Source organism: Fukomys damarensis, unplaced genomic scaffold (genome assembly GCF_012274545.1).
Source record: "Fukomys damarensis isolate Sample0158 unplaced genomic scaffold, DMR_v1.0_HiC HiC_scaffold_14, whole genome shotgun sequence".
Classification (NCBI taxonomy): domain Eukaryota; kingdom Metazoa; phylum Chordata; class Mammalia; order Rodentia; family Bathyergidae; genus Fukomys; species Fukomys damarensis.
The window spans coordinates 13,428,594-13,450,375 of NW_022900926.1; the positions used below are offsets into that span (position 1 = coordinate 13,428,594).

The 21,782-nt window shown below is 36.6% G+C and overlaps 1 protein-coding gene and 1 non-coding gene across 7 annotated transcripts in view; both read left to right on the forward strand.

The window, feature by feature from the left end:
- The window catches only part of Eya4 (EYA transcriptional coactivator and phosphatase 4), a 263,877-nt gene that overhangs the window by 53,445 nt on the left and 188,650 nt on the right, over positions 1 to 21,782 (forward strand). The window lies entirely within an intron of this gene.
- Positions 17,720 to 17,853, forward strand: LOC117286103. Its single transcript, XR_004517214.1, has one exon. It is a non-coding gene; the product is annotated as a U4 spliceosomal RNA (small nuclear RNA).

A 21,782-nucleotide genomic window follows, 5' to 3' on the forward strand; every position in this document is an offset into this window, starting at 1 on the left:
GTTTATTGCATTTTTGTTTATAATATTTAGCATAAAAAACTGACAGTGTAGCCATGCCATTTTAGTTATTTCTACAAATCAAATGTAAGGGATAAAATATGCTTTATTTGTAAATCACATAAATTTCAATCATGAAAGAACTACTCTTGACAGAGATTCTTAGTAGACATTTTATAAAAAATGTCCCAATCCCTGTAACAAAGCGGAAAATGATTTATGTACAAGGAAAACATTTTTATTATTTTTGTAGTGAGACATTTATTGCACACACAGTAAGTGTTATAAGCAAAACAAATATACAATTGGGACATTGTGTCTAAATTATATTCTGTCATGTACTATATAAACCAACAATGGTTTGAAATGTATTTAAGCCACCATCTGGGACAAAGCAAAAGCTGCTCCAGGATCCAGCACATGATGAATGTGAGCCGAGTTTCATTAGGAACCTCCTAGCACGTCTCTGGATCCTGAATCATTTCTTCCATGGTTTGAAAGAATTCCAACATCCGTCCTAGCTCCCCAAGGTTTTGAGTGTTTTTAATAGATCATAACTTTTTTTCTGGCCTCCTAAAGAACTGAATCAATGAAGTTAAACATTACTGCATTTGGATTTCTTTTCAGCCTTTAGAGATAAACTTCAGGTTCTTGTTTTAAAACCTTCAGCAGAATGTCCTTTCTGTTGAGAAAAGTTCTTGGATTTGACAATTGGAAAGGTGCAATCTTCCTTCTAGAAGTGACTCACCTTTGCTGAAAGCCTGCTATTATAGCGGGTAGGTCTTTAATCAAGTACCCATTAAGTTCTATGGGGTGGAGGCAGGTCAGACCTTCCTGCCAATTTTGGTTCTAATGTGGGTCAGACTGGCTCCAGAGTCTGTCAGAGCACAATTTCCTTTCTGGACACTGTGTGTGTTGTAGTCTCCTTATTTAATGATAACAGTACAAATAATTGTAGCTTCTGAGCCCTTGCTATATACCAGGCATGGTTCTAAGTACTTGATATAAATTATTCTATTTTTTATAAGAACAGTTTTATGAGGTAGATATCTTTAAAATCACCATTTTACATAGGAAAATCAAGTACTGGGAATGTAAGTAAATTGTCCAAGTTGGCCTGGCTAGGAAGTACTAAATCTCTAGTTCAGTCCTTACAAAAATGCAGACTCTGTTGGTTAGTCTTGATTGTCCATTTGATTAGCTTCATAGACACTTTAGAGATCAATAAAATATATTTTTGCAAATGTCTGCATGGGCCGTGGGCTGTGACCTTGGGACCATATCTGATCTCGGCCTCTTCTTCTCCGGTTCTTCCTTGCTTTATCTGCTTCCTGGTTCAACTTCTTGCCAGGAGTTGAAAAATCCTTCCTCTGCTATGCCCTTATTCCATGTTTCTACCTTGCAGCCTACTGACCATGGACTTAAACATCTGAAACCATGAGTCAAAATTAACTATTTTTTTCTAAGTTGTATGAGTCAGGTATTTTGTCCAAGCAGAGAAAGGTGACTGACATACAAACATTAACTCTATCTTAACAGGTGATAGAATTAGGATTAAGTAGGTTAAATAACTCATATATATATATACATATATACATATATGTATATATATATCCATAGATAATATATATATGTACATATATATAGTCATACATATATGATATATATTTAATAGAATAAGAAGGATATAAATCCAGGGCTTTTTAATAATAAATTTAGTAATTTGAGATTAAAATATGTTAGCCCTAAATTCAATAGTTGTATATCTTTATGCATGTAGATGTCAATATGTCTATGGAGGAAATTTAAAATACATATAATACATAATGAAATATGTTTTATTCAAACAAATTTTTAGTAGCTTTTATGATTCAGAAAGGATGAAGATGTGATAATGGAGATGATTTTCTGTAGCTATTAAATTTTCTGTAATTGGACTGGAATATAATGATTACCCTTTAAAGAAAAGGTATAATAAATATAATAATAAAAAAGCATAAAAGGTATTTTAAGTACTGTGCTTGAAGAAAATTTTATATTATTCATTGTTTTGTTATGGTATTATCCAACACAATGCAGTTTCATTCAATAGCTATTTTAAAATGTTTTTGCTTTATTAAACAATATATTCTTCTGTAGGCTATGATAATACTCAAATTGTGGAAATCAAAGAAAATTAGATCGAGATTTAATGCTGATGATTCACTTATTTTCAGGAAACAGATTTCAGTATATTAGGATTGCAACAGTGTTGGATAGTGGTCCCTTGGAAATGCAAAAATGTAGGAGTTTTAGTCTGACAAAAGCTTTGCAATTTAATAAAAGATTTTTAAATAAAATAAGCAATAAATTGCATAATAAATACTTATTCTCATAAAATATTCACAATTTTAATTTATTAAACATTTATGTTACTATATCTGCAAATGTGTACAAAACACATTTTTCCTATTAAAAATTTATCTGTATATCTTTCCAATAAATTTTGTTCCTTGTTCTGATGGAGCCAGTACTACTCCAAAAATTCTTAAGAGTGGTTCTCATTAATTTGCTATTAATCTTACCATTCTGGCTTTGTTTCCTTAGTGGAAGACTAATTTACCACAATAAGATAATGTACTGACATACCTCTTTACAATGAAACCAGATCTCCTTTTTGGTTTGAAATTTGTGGATCCGAAAGCTCTGTGGCACCGCAAAGCCACATGGGATTAGCCTGTGGAAAGAGTAGTGCACAGTTGGCCCCCTATAACTTACCCGGCCTCTGCCTGAGAGCTGCATTGGACTCCTGGGGTCGTGGGATAGCATCTGGTGTTCATAGGAGTAGAAAAGACAGCGATCTGGGAAAGCTTCTGTGATTGGCTGGTGACTAGCAAGTCTTTACACAGATAATCTTCTCTCAGTGAGAACTTTCTGTGATCGGGGAGAGAGCACTGCATTCATACCTGCAGCCTCACATTGGAAACTCCAGAATGACATGTCTTCTCGTTCAGGAGGGTCTGTGAAACTTGTCATACAGGTTCTGTACTGACCACTGGGAACCTAGCCGTACATTAATAATAAGAATGAGAGAAGAAAGAAAAAGGAAAAGGAGAATACACACAGACTCTATATTGGTGGGCACTATGTTGACAAAACTTGGTCTAATACAATAATGAGGTGGATATTAATAAAACTACAGGAGAAATATATACCCAAGTACAGCACTGATGGAGGCTGTGAAGACAGCCATGGAAAGGATGTAACTGTGAAGTCTCCCTGAAATGAACCTGTGCCATGGTCCACATCCAGATGATGCCCCATGGCCTTATGCGCCCATAGGCTGGGCTTTTGGAAGAGGATTGGAGCATGGGGAGCTATAGCTGACCTGCTGTTGGGAGGTGAGGCTGGTGTGGAGAAGTGGGTCACCGGGAGCAGGACTAACAGGATGTGTGTCCCACCCCAGTTCCTCCCTCTGTCCGCTTCCTGACCGCCGTGAGGTGAGCCACTTTCCTCTGCCCAGATCCAGCGTAAGCCTAGCAAGGGTTGACTAAACCTCTCCTTTCAGAGCTGAGGGCATTGAGCATTTTGTGCCAGTGATGTGGAAAGTGACTAAGAGCCATGACTGAGGTAAAGAGCAGGAAGGAGTTCATTATGGCCGATGGAAAGATGGGGGTGTATGTGAGGGGTGGAGTGAAGGGGCAGAGGAGGTGTGCAGCGGGAAACGGATGCTCAGAAGCCTGTGGTGGCAGAAGCAGAGTGTGGCCAGGTGGTGTAAGAAGTGGCTCTTTCTGCACAATGTTGTACCTGTTGTAGTTCCTAATGGATCGAATGGGGGGAGAAGTGATGAAAAGGAAAGAATCATTAGGTCTTTGGTTAAGACTTGGGTGGATGTTGGCAAACAGAATGAAATGTTTGGGGATTAAGATTCAAGTCTCAGCGACACCACGTACTTGCTCTGTGTGTGTGTGTGTGTGTGTGTGTGTATGTATGCATGAGAGTGTGTGAGCACAGAATGGGCAAAACTTGCACCAAATCACCTAATCTTTGGAATTACAGATCCCTCTTCTCACCTGTAGAATGGACATAAAAATTTTTTAACTCATTCTGTTAAAAATCAAATTGCAGGAGTACTTTGTAAAGTCTAAGTCAGTATATTACCACATCATACTGTAATTGTAACTGTTCTCACAGTTAACCACAGTCCCCTGGTTTAGTTTTCAGCCATTCTCAAGCTGGACTGTCAGTTCCATCTTCTCCCTTGCAAACAGCCTTTGCTCCAGCCTTCTGCTCCACACGAGGACGTTCCTTCGCTGTTGCTCCTTTATTTTAGCTCCTTTGTGTTCATCCTCATTTTCTGCCTTTTATTAAGGCAGGCATCCTTCCTTCTTTTGTTTTCGTTACTGGGGATCAAACTTGGGACCTTGAGATGCTTGGGGATTGCAAGGCGGGCAGCAGAACCACTGAGCTGCATCCCCGGCCCCATCCTTCCTTCTGGTTACCTTGCTTTTTTCTTATTCTGTTTTATCTATGGAGAGCTAGGTTTCACTTTCAGAATATGACTTTGTAGCAGTGAGAATTCCCTCAGAGCGCTGAGCCTAAGACTGCGTCCTCGGTGTTTTACGTAGGGTTCCCTGTGAGGGAGATTTGAGGGTGAAGTATAGAGAGAACCCAGTCATTAGGTTCTTTTATATGTATGTGTGTTTTCTTTTGGATTAATTTATTTTAACTGCTACATAAACATATTAAACATGTGCATATTAATGGGGGCATCACATGATGTTTTTATAGAGGTATATATTGTATAATGTTTATATCAGGTTAAACGTACCTATATCCTCAAACACGTATCATTTTCTCATAGAAAAAACACTCATAGAAAAAATCCTTTCTTCTAGCTTTTTTATTATGCAGCTTGTACGTGTCACTTAGAGTTTCCCTACTGTGCAGTACTCCTTACTCCTATGGGGCTGAAGTTAGGATCTGCTGGTCAACCCCTCCCATCTTCCCTGCCTCACTGCTCTCCCGTTTGCTTTGTATCAACTAGATTTTCTTGCTACAAAGCCTCCCACAACTCACTTCCACTGTGTTTATTTATGTATTTCTTGACTTCCTTAGGGCTGGATTCACAGTGTGTGAGAATTCATGTGTGATAGAACTTCATGGGTACGTTTTGGTTTAGTGAGGAAGAGATGCTTTCTTTTCAGACAGATGACACTGTTCACCTTCTCTCTGTAGGGGAGTCTGGCTCCGGTGGTCACCCTTCTTCAGGAGGGTTGAGGAGTGGGCCCCTGCCTCTCGGTGCCCTCCAGAAGGCGCTGGGTTAGGTGGCGGTTGAGGAAGCAAAAGTGTTCTGTGCTTCCTACTCCAACTCGCACGCGTTGCCTTTATTTTGAAGCACAATCCTTAGGTTGAGCAGTCGTTCCTTTCTGATTTTATCTTCTTATCCCAGTTGATCTACAATTTATTTTCTAGGAGGAAATAGGCTTGGATGTTGATGGATTAGGACAATTTAATAAGTTACAAAATTTGTGTGAGGTTAATTATTGTTGCTCAAATAGCAAAATCAATGTGGATTTAGTTATCTTATAAAATATAGCAACCAGGATTCAGCTATTCAGATACAGTCGGCTTTGTATAATTTATTTTTATTTTATTTGTAACATCTGTTTTCCATTCTTTATTACATCAATATCTGCAGCACATCTCTGGCTTTTTTTCCTTACAGAGCAGTTTGATTGGGATTTTGTTTTCTGTCACTTTCATTTCATTATTTCACTTGAGCCTTCTACCAAGAGTCTTGTTTGAGAATGTATAAGAATTTTTAGAACCTTGTCTATTGTGTTAACGTGTAAGCTGTGTTTTGGTACTAAAGGTGAGCTGGGCATGGGTTTAAGACTTTGTTTATTTCTTGTGAAATCTGATCAATATTTGTAAGAGCATTGGTAAATAAAGGTGTTTCAGATTCAGTAACATCAAAAAGGAAAAATAAACCAAACAGCACCATTTCTGTGAGGATCATTTCTGCTGTCTAATTTTTCTGAGGCCGTTTCTGTGTTGATTTTGGTTAGTATGCTAAAACATCTTGTGTGAAATTAAAAACATCCAAACCTTTGTGTAAAGCCATATTTTTGAAAACTATTTGTGTATTAAAAAGTTATATTTCAAACTGTGGAAAGCTGGCAGGTTGGATGATAGGATCTGCGAAAGCCTTCAATGGGGATAATGTGCAGTAAAATAATGAAAATATAAATATGGCCAGATCATTCTTCTGATACAAATCACTTAGGACTTCTGAGTTGGGCTTTAGATCCTTAAAGATAAGTCAAGAAATACCAACTAAATATTATGTTAGAAGCATCTAATGAGAAAAATGCAGGGAATACTGTATTTGTGTAACTGTGCGCTTGTATAAGAAGCTTGTACACTATGCATAAAAGATAATTCTACAGAAATTAAGTTGACTATTTTTACTTTCCACTACTGACTTACTTTCCTTAGAGGGAGCATTTAAATTTTTTTAGATGGCATCTAAAGACCAATTTTATTTATTTTTTAAAATGATCTGAAAAATCTGCAGCGTCAAGTATTTTTGCTTTTAGGTTGCCATACACGACTTCCTTCCTCATTTAGTGTGAATGGTAAAATGTTAATACACATACTTATATATTCATTTCTATGCTTCTACTTTATCATGTAGATGGATTCTCTTACATGAAAGTAAGACAGAGTTTCTTCTAGACGCAGAGGTGCAACTTGCTCTCTGCATGAAAATATTTAAGCTTCTCAAATGACATTTCAAATAAAATGTACTTAGCACATTACTGTATTAATCAAGTGCCAGTATTAGAAATGGTTAATTTTTATTTTATTGTCTTCATCCTCTTTAACCTTTAACTATTTTTGGCCTGTGAAACATTTTATAGGGTACTGTAGAGTCCTCCACAGCCTTTTCAGTTTGGTAGCTGGTGATAAGAACTATAAACCGATGGAAATTGCTGGCTGGAACTGGAACCGAACTCAGCAGTCTGAAGTCACCCTGACTCCTGTCTTCATTCGGACCGACCGGTGTGTGATTTCAGGTGGTGACTGCCTTTCTGACGCAAAGTTAAAGAACATTCTTCTTCTACTGCTGCATCTCCTAGCCACCCTCAGTGAAAGCCCTGTGTCTAACTGAGGGCAAATCTGCCCACACGGAAAGGAGCCAGTGTCTTGGAGAACGTGGCCGATGGGCTCCTGAACAATTCAAATCTGTGATTCCCAGTGTGGTTCATACCCGCAATGTCAAGGCTGTTAAATCACACTTGGTCTGCACAGCTGTGTCATCAGGAGAGGCTGCAGATGTAACTCGGGGTGGCAACCACAGAGTCTGTATTTGTAGAATATTTTCCCAGTTTGTTTAACCCATCATGCGTTAAAGCTAAATGTGCTCTATGTGTGGAAGATATTTTGCTCCTCATTTGACAAGGGCAAATTGAAGGTGAAGTCCTTTTCTAGTTGTAAATAATTGTACTTTTTAATTGAGAAAACTAAAATGGAAACAATAATTTCTTAGACATGTATTGAGCAAGAATGAAAAATGTGGGCAAAGTGTGATGGTCCATGCCTGTAGTTCCAGCACCCGAGGAGGCTGAGGCAGAAGGATTGTAAGTTCAAGCCTATCCAGAGCAATTTAGCAACTGTTTAAATCTACAAAGCAAAAAAAGGCTAGAGAAGTGGCTCAGTGCAAAGACCATGCATTCAATTACTAGTACTGCGAATGAATGAATGAGTGAATGACTAAATGAAAGAAGCATATTAAAATTTTACAGAGTGGAAAATTGATGTCTATGTGATTTGGTTGTCAGACACTCCGAAATTCACAGCATGTGTTGAAAATCCTCCCAATGGCAAAAATAAATAAATGCCACAAAGTACCATTGATATAAAAGTGGAAAAGTACTAAAGAAATATAGGTACAGAAGTGATGAGGGTGGCTAAAAAAGATTTCACAGGGCCTTGAAATCGAAGTAAAAATTTTAAATATGGACACAAACAGGAAGCTTATGGGGTTTGATTAGGTTGAGAAATGTGCCCCATGGTACTGATCATGAAGTGTATTCATTCTTATTTTCATTTATTTTTAAAAGCAGTTTTTCTGTTTTATGGAGATTTGTATTGAGGAAGTTTGTATTATGGAGAAGATGTTCTGTATAGCATAATGAAAATTCATATTGAAATAAAGTGGTAACCACAGCGTGGTAATTTAAAAAATGAGGAAGACATAATCACCAGGACAGAGTATTTCTCAAAGCATCAGCAGCAAGTGTGGTTGACTGGAACATACTGTGACACCTCATAGCACAACCAAACAACATGCTTCTGTTTTCCCCCCAGCATCCTACAAACCCTAGCAGGACTCTGGGCCATGTGCCCTCTGATGTCCCTGTGTAGGTGGGCAGGTGCTTTGTACACCTGTGGAACAGTTTCTCCCTACTTCTCCCTTCAGTCTGATAAAAACTCCCTAATTCTCTTAAAAAAGCACCAGCTTTATTGTTTTTTTAGCAAATAATTAATATTCATGAAGGCATATTTAGAGATTTCTTTACCATTCTAATCTATATTGATGACCATATGAAAATAAATATTCTGCATTTATTTGTTCCCCTAAATTCCTTTAGGTATTATATTAGTCAGCTTTTTATTACCGTTACAAATGCCTGAGGTAATAAAGTTACAAAGGGAAGAGGTTTATTTTGGCTCACAGCTTTGGGAGATGCAGTCCATGACTCATGTGTCCCATTGCATTGGACCTGTGGCAGCACCTCAGGGCAGGAACATTTGGTAGAGCAAAGCCATTCATTCTATGGCTGAGATGCAACCCAGAAAGAAAGACCTGAGTTTCACAATCATTAAAGGCACATTTCCAATGATGGAAATGCCTGCCACTAGTCCCCACTTAAAAAAAAAATTACCACCTCCCAATCGCTCCAGGCTGGGGACTGATCCTTTAACACATGGCTCTTTAAGGGATATTTAGGATCCACACGACAGCAGGTATGATCTTCTCAACATGGATAATTCTAGTCCCCATGGTAAAGCTCTTATAGCCATGCATATGCACCGAAACAAATATAATAGTTCTATAATTAGATCCTTAAATAGATTTTAGCATGACTAGTGGTTAAGATACATGGGGTACTTGGGAAATATGGTGAATTTTTAATAAAAAATATTTACAGTAAAAAAATACACTACCATTAACTGCCCCTTCCAATACAGCTATCCTTTTTCTGGCTACCTTCTGAAGCAGTTCTGGAAGTCCTATTGTGTGTCTTTGTAAGGTCTGATCGAACATATGGTGGCTGCTATCACCAAGTGCCAGCCAGTGGAGACAGGCTTGTAAAAACATTACTCTGTGTCTTCACTCACTTTATTCACTGGATTAGCACTGTGCAACTTCCTGTTCACCCCCAAAATCAAAATGACCACGAAATGTAAGTGTTTTAAAATAATTCAAGACATTGGCACAGTCAGACAGTTCAACTAGGACTTCCAGAACTACTTCAGCAAGTGGTAAGAATGGAAAGATAAGTATGTGGAAAGCAAGGAGGAGTATTTTGAGGAACATTAAAGTCAATATTTTTTTACTGTAATAGTATTTTAAAATTTACATACACTTTTTCTGTCACACCTCATAAATATATAGGAGAGCAGAGATGTCTTTGTTCTTGCGTTTTCTTCCCCTCTCTCCCTCTCTCTCTTTCTGTACTGGGAATTGAATCAAAAATCTTTGCCCACAGCCTCCCAACCCCTTTTAAAATTTTGTTTAGTTTTGTTTGTGACAAGGTCTTGCTAAGTTGCTCAAGCTGGGCTCGAACTCATGACCCTTGTGCCTCAGCTTCTCGAAGGGCCAGGACTTCAGGTATACACCACCGTGTCCAGCTGATTTTTCCTTAGGAGTGGTGAAGTTGTTTTATGTACATATTGAGTACTGGAGCTCTTTTCAGATAACTCGAAAATTAAAAAAAAAATTCTTGTGCCTAATTGAAATGTCACCTTAGCCTAACTCTACTGTCATTTTCTTCTTTTTTACTTACCATTGAGTTTCCTCTATATTCCTTTATAATTCTTCATTACTTAACATTTATATAGGGCTTTTTATCCAAGCTGTGTTTTGTTTCTCACTTATTCCACACCATTTGATGAATAAAGAGATCATCTCTCTATTTTCCTTTCAAAACACCATTTTGACCTGGATGACAGAGCCTTCCCTTCCCAGTGCACATGAGCATCATCTGGAGCTAGGGCTTTTAGGAACTCCTGGGTGCCTGTGAAAGCTTTGTTACCTATCCAGGCCTTGGGCGCTTTGGAGCCTTTCCCGAGATGCAGTGGCTTATGTTGTTTTCTTCCTTTGACCTCCATAGAAATCTAAGCTTGCTTTATTGATTTTGAACTTTGAAGCCTCATGTAAATTTTTGGATCATTTTGAGCAGGAAAGAAAATAAGAGACAGAAGTGAAGAGTAGAGGGACAAAGTCGCCACTGAGTACTATCACTGCCTTCAGATACCACTCAAAAATCTGTACAGCTGCCTTCATTCTCTTGACGCATCCGAAGGTCAAAGGGCCACGGAACATTAAGAAATAGAGACCACGATAGGCATCTCGTTTCAGTTGCTCATAACACACACTTATGACTATGAAAAGCAGGTGTCTGTAGATCTTCATGGTGCTTCAAAGAATCAATCTCAGGTTCACTTGAGGAATGCCGTTATGATGACCCACATAAACAGTTTGCCAAAGATTAATTTTGTCACCAGCTTAGCAATGACCAAATTGTATTCACAGTAGCAAATGCATTCATTAATTCTCATGGCAAGCACTGGCACCAAAGGATTTATGCTTTTATTATTATTTATAACATTATTGTATTATATAATTATATAGTATGTATAATAATATTATTAATTATATGTAAATTAAATGTCTTAATAATGTACTTCAGGTCTCCTTGTTTCATTTTATATTGGACTTATTCAAATTTAACACAATTCTAGAGTCAGTATTTATTCTTATGCTATTATTTGGAACAAATATGCTTGGGGTAATAAATATAAAATAGCTATGGGATAATAGATTCCAATATTCTAGGATGAAACTTTTTGGAAAGAGTGTATGAAGTAAAAATGAAATCATCATATTTCTTCTACACAACCATTTCATAGTGTGCTGTGTATTTATCTGAATTTTTGTTTTTTTTTGTTTTGTTCTGTTTGGTTCTGGGGATCGAACTCAGGACCTTGCACTTGCGATGCAGGCAGCGAAACCACTGAGCTAAATCCCCAGCCCTATCTGAATTTTTATATAATTATTTTCAGTCTCGTCTCACACTTAGTCATTAAAGTATTCACAGATTTATGCACGTATCCACCTCTTCACCCATCCATGCATCCGTCTTTCCATTCATCTGTGTTTTATTTCTTATAGGAGGGAACCCTACTCTTAACCTCGTATTGAAACTGGGCTTTTTCATATAATGAAGTAAATGCATTAGGAAATTTACTTAGATTTATTGTTCTGCAATTCAAGAGGATTATGTACCATTCTATTATTGATTAGCAATCAGTTGAGATTTTTTTTTGGAATTATGACAATTTGTGAGTAATATAAATTTCTGCCCTTTGTGGTAGGGCTGGATCCTGATGTGGGTGTGACTGCTTCCTTTTTATTGGCTTCTTTGAGGATAATGAAGAAGAAAATAGGAGCAGAATTTTGATAAATTTAGAATCAGAATCTTAGATTTGAATGGGCATGGATGGTTTAGAATTTGACATAATCTTTTTCTTAAATTTCTGGCAGTGGATAAACTGCTAAAGAAATCTGGTTTGTCTGTGGAGGAAAGCAAAAACAAATTTTCTTTTCCTGTCCTGGTTATTTTCACATCCTAGTTTCTTTATGCCCTGTACGTTCATCTTCATTTTTACTCTGTCCTTCCCACTTAATAAAATTGCATTTTTTGTATTACTAAATGGTCTTTTTATTCCATTTCCATGTCCGTTCAGCTCAAAAAATGTTTGAAAAGAATCCTTGGCACTAGGAATACGCAGCTAAGTGGCACAGCACTTGCTCAGCACACAAGAGGCACTGGGTTTGACCTCCAAAAAAAAAAAAAGTGAATAAAAATGAAAACAAAAAACCCCAAATAACTTTTTCTTTAACTATACAGTTTCCTCATTCAGTTTACTTATTTCAGCAACCTCCCCTGCCCTTTTAAATCTAGGGTACTTGATGGATCATAGTTTGTCCCTCATACCCTTCCATACATCAGCTTCCCTTATTTTTACCCAATGCTCCTGTTTTTGCCTAAAGGTTTCTAATTTGGGTGTTTGTGAACCATATTGGCTTTTTCCAATCGTCTTTCCCTTTCTTTGATATCACTTACACTTTGGTGCTGCTAAAATACTACGTTAATATGATCATTTGGACAAAAACTACTATTTTTCCCAAGCGTGTGTGAGCTGGGGGAGTGGTATCCAAGCCATGCATCTGCCCACAGGAAGCCACAGTCTCAGCAGTTTCTGCTTTAACGTCCCAACCACAGGCAGCGTTAGAGCTGGGCCTTTCTGGAGTGTGTGTGGTGCTTGGCCACTATGTGGATGCAACCCCACCCTCTTCTGCTCCCACCTCCCCTTCCCGGTGAGGACCGCAGAAGTCTCTCTTCATAGCTCTTTCAGGGAAGTTGTGGAGCATCCTTTCTGAGGACACCACATGGGGGTCCTTTGTAAGACAGTGAAAATTTCAGAACTAGATGCCAGTGCTTAGAATGAGCAGTTAGGCTTAGAGGCCATCAAATATCTATAATTGTCATAAAACTAAATGAACAAAGACCTTTCCTATGGTCAGACATTTGTTATTTTTTCTTTATTTTGTAACTGTGACAGTATTTACTTTGTATATGTTGGGGTTACGCTCATTGTATGTACCAGCTTATAATTATTATGTCTTTTTGGTATATTTTGCCTTGGTTATGAGTCAATTGTCCTTTTGACCAATAGCAATGTTTTTATTGTGAACTGTATTTTTTCACATCAGCATGACTGTATCCACTTTTTGGGATTAGTATTAGTTGTATGTTTCTCTTTATGTTCCCCACACTTTTCACCCATTTATAAAAAATTATTTTGCATGGTATTGTTTAGGGGAATCTGTTCCAAACAGAATAAGTTCCTTAAATTTAAAAGTAACACCGTTTGTGAAAGTTTATTGTTTACACTTATTTCAAGTTTGCAAGTTTATTTGTAGTTACTCATATTGAGTTTTTTTAATAAGATTCTTTTTTGCTCCAGTTTTTCCTCTTGCCTTGTGTTTGGTTGTGGAAGCTTTCTATATTTCATTTGTCTATGCTTTTTGGAGGCTATAAATTAGAGTTTTCCATAACAATTGCTCTTATTTTTAAAATATGTGTAAATTACATATTTTTAAATGTAAAATCAGTCTGTATATCATCTTTGGAGCGTATCTCAGCATATTTTACTTATTGATACATTGATTAGAGTTCCGTTTTATCTTTTCTAGTACAATGTTATAATAAACAGTTATGTAAATTTATAACATTTTATCTACTTTTATTTTATGCTGCTGTGTCCGTATGAGTTAATTTTCTATATGCAGAAGTATATAATTAAATAATTGATCAGTAGTAGTCTATGTTTAGCTATTCATTTTATTTTTAATAATATTTTAGCTGATTTTAAGTCTAGATTAAAACAAGTTAATATTATACTATTGCCCTTATCCTGGAACACAAAAGTGTTTTAAATGAATGATGTTTGTCCTTAGTGACAAGAAACTGTTGTTAGTCTGTTGATTCTTTGTTAATCTGTTCTTTTTCTCTAGTGGCTTTTTTGTTTGTTTGTTTTTTGAGACAGGGTCTCACTATGTAGTTGAGATTGACCTGGAACTCACTATGTAGCCCAGGTTGGTCTGGAACTCATAGCGATCCTCCTGCCTCAGCCACCTGAGTGCTGGGATTACAGGCATGTGCCACCACTCCCGGCTTCTAGTGGCTTTTGATTCTCAGCCTTAACTGCTGTTTTATTATATCATATGTATTCATTTATCCTATATGGTACTCAAAAGTGAATTTTTGATCTATGGCATTTTATAGCTTTTCTAAAATTCTTAACATTTTTAGCTCCAACTATTATTTCTCTGACTGCATAACCTCCTGAAATTCCTTTCAGATGATTGAACTTCTCAGTTGCTCTGTGATGCCTGCTTGTTTCCACAACTTTAAATTTTCTTTCACATATTTTTAGATAGTAACGTTTTAAAATTTTGCCCATTGAATGCAAGGTTTTTTTTTTAAGTTGAGGGCAAATATTTTTCTCTTTCATCTATTGGAAAACTTCTAAACTAATTTCTGTAAGAGTAATTTTGTATGGAAAAAATATATTTAAATTGGTTGATTTAATTGGTGGTGTTTCCTGGAGTTAGGGCTTCTTTTCATGTGCTCGAGAATCATGTGCAGATTTAGTGTGAGTAGGAGAGTGTCAGCCGGAGCACACAGATGAGCCCATTCCGGTGCCTGGCTTCCCGAGTCATCCCAGAGTAGCCCTCTGTCTTACCATCGAGGTCCTTCAGCCCTGTGTTCAGGAGCCGTATTCTTGTCCTGTGGCCATAAAGGCAAAGGGCCCATGACATCTGCCATCTTCACTGCTTTCTTGCCTGTTTTAAAAATCAGTTCTGTATCGATGACTTTATACTTTTATGTCGTGTTTATAATCATTGTGGATTTTAAACCAGATGAGTAACAACCATGATCAAAACAATGCACATATTTTGAATGGAAGGTGAAGCTAGGCTGAGAGAGTAATAACTGAACCAATGTAAAAGGGTAACCTTTTAAGTCAAGAAAATATATCATTTGTTATTTTAACTGAGACACTTTTTAGGGTGGAGAAAGAAACTCCTGCTATTACCATATAACATGGTAAGAGTAAACCAAGGCTGCAACAGGAGTATAGAAATTGTGTGATGACTGCTGTGAAAGGACCATCATCCTCTTCGAGGTTTTTATCTATACATTTTCGTGACTCTGGACTGGAGGCAATGTTACCATTGAGGCCTTTACCCAGAGTTAGAATGTGGCTTTTCCTACAAGCAGCATATACCTATTGTGCGTATTTAAGGCTAGTCTTTGAAAACTTGTCGTATAAAGGTGTGAGAATAGCTGGGAATTATGAGTAAATCCAAAGCTTAATGCTGTTCATGAAGTTATTCAGCAGCTGTGTACATTGCCTTTTCAAAATATTCATAGTCATAACTTTTGGGAGTAGAGTTGTTTCACTAGAAAGACAGAGGAATGTCAGGAGTAGGAGTTGCAGATAGCACAGTTGGTGGACAGTGATCTGGGCAGGCCATGCCCTTCCTGCTGTCATATGCTGTAATTCCCAGTGCATCTTGGGAAGTGGACATCTATGGTAAATTCACATCAGTTGTGTCTTTCAAATGCTGAATGAGTCAGTGAAAAGTGACCAGGAATGAGGTCATGCTGCTGGTACTCAGTTTCAATTCAAGCTAAGAAAGGGGATCATATATTGCAAAGAACTTTTAGACTTTATGGGAGTGTAGAGTTTATATGTGTACCACACATGCATGTCATTGGTAACAAAATTATTTCTAATTGCTGTTATCTTGGAAAGCCGATACTGCTGTTTCTAAATATACACATTGTCAGTTTTTCATGACAAAATTAATTTCATTCTACATACCTGCATCTGTAATACAGAAGTCTGTACCTGTGGATGTACATGTGTGTATTTTAGAATAAAAATTCATGATGAACACAGGCATTGATTTTTCTCCTCATCAGTGTGTCTCCCTGAGCCAACATAATTCTTGTTTTTCTCCCTTTAGGACAAGCTCATGCCATCATGTGAGTCAGATAGAAAAGCCATCTCATCTTTTGTTTGTTAGGTGGTTTCAATTATTTAATAAGTGCAAGTAATTAGGACATTAAGAATTAAAGTCACTCCAAGAAGAGACTTGGAAACACAGAGTGCTGCCTAGGTTTCTGAGTTTGAATTTCAACAAAAGTGACCAGGTTCTTCACCTAATTCTTTCAGCTTTTTAAAAAATAAGTTGTAGTGTGTTGACATTTTAATATGAATTAGACTAGACAATTATGTATACATTATTTATTAGAATCTGCGCATTTTTATTCACACTAAAATTGGAATTATGAGTGGCATCAGTAGTTCAGTAACCACATACATGTTAATGTTTCATGCAATAACTTAATAGCTGATAATCCAGTTCTGGTGGCCGTGTGTGTACCTGCACACCCGTGTGTCTATGAAAGTGATGGAATAGTAGTGAATGAGTCAGGGCTGAATGCTTTTAAAAGGATCTGTTCATTACCTCAATTGTGGTGATTGTTTCTTATGTCAAAGATATCAATGTTAAATGAAGCAGAAAAAAAATGTTATTGATATTAATCAGAGTACACTTTGACAGGCAAAATAAAAAACATTCCTGTTCTTCAATAGCAGTTTTGATATGCTAGTGAAGTCAAAAATAATAAAGAAGTCATCACAGTTATTTCTATAATCTTACAAATGCTAAATAGTTCCCCCAGGCTAAGAGCATACCTCTAGGAAAAGACGATTTAAATACGAAGTGAACTTTTTTGAGGTTAAACCTCAACCTTCATTAAATTTTAAAAATTCCTTTCTCCACTTGAACAAGTTCAAATATTATTGATTTCATTTGCTTCTTTTGAACATTAGCCCTTCAATATTTCAAAGACAACTTGAAAATTGGACACCAGTTCATATATAATGTATACATTTTCTCTACTGCTGTCAAAACAACCCATTCTGTGACTTCACAGTAGACACACGATTAAAATTCGTAAGTTAGGGAATTGTTATGCAGTGCTTCTCTTTATGTGACAGAAAATTCATACTTGTATTCTGCCACCCCGGGTGTATAGTTGACAAGTATCTGTAATTGGGAGCTTTATTTCAAGTTCTACTTCAGAATCTATAATTTAAACACAGAAAAGAAATTTTAAAAATTGAAGATCCTAATTTTTATGACTTTTGTTTCTAGTTTGAATAGGTGGGCTAATAGAAATATAATATGTGATTTGCTTCACCAACTTTTATTTTCAAATTATCTTCAGTTTTAAAAGTTTTTTTCTTATGAAATAGATAATTATAGTTACTACTTGGGTGAAATTCTTTTTATTTTCAGCATCCTATGTGTCTGATACGTTGGTGAAAAAGATTCCTGTGAAAGTGAAAATATGGAAAACCAATATCAAATAGTTTTTTGGATACAAATTGGATCCCAGGAAACTAGGTACAGAGCAGGCCCTCAAAAAATACTTAATGACTAAAAGATTGCACGAATATTCCTGTATATTGATTAATACTAACCATTAATCAAAAGAAAGTTTTTATCAGAAAATCAGCCAATATTTTTAAAAGCCAAATATTAATCAGTATTTTCAAGCTTTCTCAGTCTTTCTTGGAAACATTGGTAGCATTTATCAGAATTTTAAAGAAGGATTTGTTCTTTCAAATGGTCTTTTACAATTCTAGAGTCAAAATATTTAATCCAATTCAATAAGTGAATCATATACCAGAGTCGAGTGATGCTTGTCCTTTTATATAAGAAAATGTTTATAGGTGACAAATAAGTATGATTCATTCTTGTATTGCAAAATTAAGCTTAAAAGACTGCTTTCTCAGCTTTGCGTTTGCGCAGTGGCAGTATCGTAGCCAGTGAGGTTGATCCGAGGCGCGATTACTGCTAATTGAAAAGACTGCTTTCTGTGAAAGCACTACGGAGAGGAAACTGACCGAAGGCAAGTTTAGAAGACCAGGTGGGAGCCACTACGGTGAACCAGAGAATAGGACAGCCAGGGAAGGAAATGCAAAATGGGGATAAATTCTTAGATTGGTGTCATTTTCCTAGGGGTCGTGCCGGTCGACTTTTCATCCAGGTCGAGCCTATGTACACAGCAGGCCCATCCTCCGAGTGACTAGGAAGGAGCCCAGGGAAGGCGGTCTTACAGCGTGGGTGACCAGCCGTGCCAAGTCCAGTGCCTGTTGCTAAGGCCCTGTTTTGTGTCTTAGAAGTGGGAAGCTAATTTAACCTCTCTGTGTGTAGTTTTCATGTCTTTCAAATAGTGCTACTGACAACCACATTTCACAGGGTTGGTTATATAAGGATCCAGTGAGACCATATATAGAAGATATTTAGGTCGCTGAAAATGTTATTTGGAGTCTCATAGACATGATTTGAATCCTTTCTGGACCATTTACTAGCTATGTTGGTGGGAAAGTTAAACTCGGTAAACATTCTTATCTTTATCAAGGGTAAATATCTATTTTTAGAGTGTTATAGTGATATATTCAGATAAAGGTAGGCCATCTCCTAACATATAATAGTTGCTCAATAAATGACAGTACTCAACAGCATTCTCTACAGAAAAGAATACCCAGCATAATCTGAGTGCTATTAGGGAGAAAATAATATGCATGTAGAAATAAAATATTTTGATTATAGGTCATTTATTTAACCTTAATATGTAATTTTCCTTCACTGATTAATATTTTCAAAATATAGCCACTAATTATATCCAGGTATTGTACAAGATAGACAAATAGGTAAAAAAAAAATCAGACAAATGTAGATGAAGAAATGGCAGGCAAGATACAGTGTCTGTGATTTTAAAATTGTGAACAAAGATTGTTTTCCTAACCCACTGTGTTGAAGAAGAGACTAGATTTTTACAGGTAAACATCTGGTTTACGAAAATGCTGCTGGGTATTCATGCAAAACCTACACCTGACATCAACTTCAACAACAGAGAAATTTGTTTCAAAGTACAGATGGTGGGTGAGTCCAAACAAATGTCCACACAAAGCCAGTTTTCTCTGTACCTTCTGTAAATCTGTCTGTTTTAAAAAATCCTTTTAATGAGAAGCTGCTCTTCGTACTTACAATAAGATCATCCATTATTTTAATTCTGAAGTCAGATTTCCTTTTATTTGCTCAGACTGCTGTCTTGGGTTCCATGAGGCAACAAATCTAGTATATTGTGATATGATGATTAAGCTTATTTCCATACCTTCCAAGATTTTCAGAATTGTTAAGCTTTTGGGGAGCTTAGCTTGCCCATGTTTATTTTCCTAACCTAAGTCAGATCTACCACACAAATTGCTAGCACATTTATTCCCTAGTTTGAAATGCATGTTTACTGAGTAGCCACTATAAATTTTTTACATACCTTAGAGGGCGATCTAAAAAAATAGAATTGTGTAACCAGTCCCCAAAGAGCTAAAGTTCCAGCTGGAGAATTTGAAATTAAATGACAGCATTTTTCCAATTCACAGATTTTTTTTTTTTATAGTTTAGTAAAATTTGATACTACGAATGTCCATTGTGGATGAATAAGACACAAACATCAATTAGCAGAAAAAGCTTACAAAAATCCTGTCAAGATTGAGTTATTAAATATTTTTGAGAAATATGTATGACAGTGAGAGATTTTTAAATTGCAAATGGAGTCCTAGTGTCTTCTTGTGAAACCATTTCTAGTTCTTTTTTGATAGAATGGACTGACTGGTGCTTGGTATTTCTCAAAAGGTCTACATTTAAAGTTAGTGTGGAAATTTCTTTAACTGATAAGCATTTTAAAATGTAACCACTAATTAAATCCAGTTTAATATTTTGTGTGAAGAGACAAATAGATAAGAACGGAAACCCAAATACACTCTGGGTTTGCATACGGGATGCCTGCTGTTGTAGTACAATATACCCGAAGATAAATTGGCACAGCACCGTCCACATACAGGATATTAAGGAATTTTTGTAGGAAGATTGGTGAGGTTAAAGAATTCCGCCATGATAGGTCTGGAGTCAGCACTAACAGGGAAGAGTCCTGATTTGGTGGAGAAGGAGCCCAGGACATGCCGGAATGAACAAGAGGTAAACCAGAAAGATGAATCAATCTGGCCAAAGACAGGGGTTTGCCCATTTAATACAGAATGTCCAGTGAGGCGGGAGAGGAAGAGGAAGGGAGCACAAGATTTCAAGTGACTTGGAAAGGGAATACATTAGAACTTTCAAATCCTGTCAGCTGACTAAAAATAGAAAAAGCTGTCTAGCAAAACGTTGTATGTGTCCACTGGTGGATAAAAGAGTGATGTTGTACATGGAATTCATGTATTGAATGGAAGATAAAACTGGATGTTTTCTGGGATACAACTGTGATTCGACAATTTAGATTGCTGGTGAACCAATGAATGTACGTTGTGCAAGATACGACGATATGGTTGATTGCTCTGCCATGATACATTACTTTTCAGTGACTGTGCTGATAATTTATTTATTTATTATTTATTTTCCCCAGGGATCAAACTTGGGACCTTGTGCTTGCGAGGCAGGCAGCGGCACCACTGAGCTAAATCCCTGGCCACTGTGGTGAAGTTTGAAATGAACCAATGTATTACTTAATGGGAAGATTGTGTGACAGTTTCTTACAGTTTTAAAATTCTATCTTTAGAGAATCGCCAGCTAATAGAGATCACAAAAATCAAATTGAGCCTCAGACTGAAATTTTAATATATAAATTTTTTGAAAGAGATCAGAATTATAAATTGAAGTAGAATAATGAAAAGCTGTATGTTTCACCAATAATTTTTGGAATGGCATCTACTTGCTCAGACATTATGGCATGAGAAAAGTGTCTTCACAAATAAAAAATGCCTCTTTTAATGTTTTCACCCTGATTCTGGCTTACACTGATATAGCAAAAGAAGTAACTTGTGCTAAGTGTGATAAGAGCAGTGCATTTGCTTCAGTGAAATTTATAGTAACTGGAAGTGCCTAAAGTTGTGATTTCTGTTGGCCAAATAAACACTACCTTGACTCTCTGAGACTCTTTTTATTGTTCACCTTATAGAAACAAATGCAACAAAATTCTGAAATTTTATTCCCATTACTGCTGGATTAATTTGTATTATTGACCTAGTTTTTGTACCAGAAAATAGTGTTGTGATTAGCACAGTCTTTCTCATACTAATTTTGAAGTAGAATTTTCAGATTTCTAAATTATGAGACCATTTTGTGTACTTATCCCTCAAAAATATGTATTTCCTGTGAATGAAATTTTTGCTAAATGGATGTATCTTTACAAAATAAGAAATGACAAAATGATGACCTCAAATTTCCAATGGACTTCAAAAGATTTGGGAAAATATCAGAAATATGGGAAACGTCACTTTGGGGAAGGTTAATGCATAATTGTGATCAATATCATTTATTATTAGCACAATGGCAGAACCCAATAAATAATTCACTTTCCCAAGGCCCCGCTGATACCTCTCAGTCCCCTGTGTCATCGTCAGCATTATTTAAAAGATGGCAGTGAAGGTAACATCTGGGAGCCAGTTCATCCTTTAATTAAATTATCCTGTAATGAAATCTTCCGTAATGAGATTAATTTTAATTATTAATCAGGAGTTGACATGGGCACAAGGCATCATGAATAATACATGAAAGGCTTTGTCTGTTCCATTTCTACAAAAGACCTACTTTACAGCAACAGCGTATTTCTACAGTCGTGCTGAGTCTTCACATTGTGGTCACTCAAGAAGCTGGCCTGCTTTTTATTTCAAAACCTCGGGAGGGGATAATTGTTTAGTTCTTCCTGATTTGGATTCAAATCTATGCATGTGCCATATGCTTGTTAATTTTCAGTTGAAGACATTTTTAAGAGACTTTGAAGGTAGTGAGTGTGGAAAAAAGT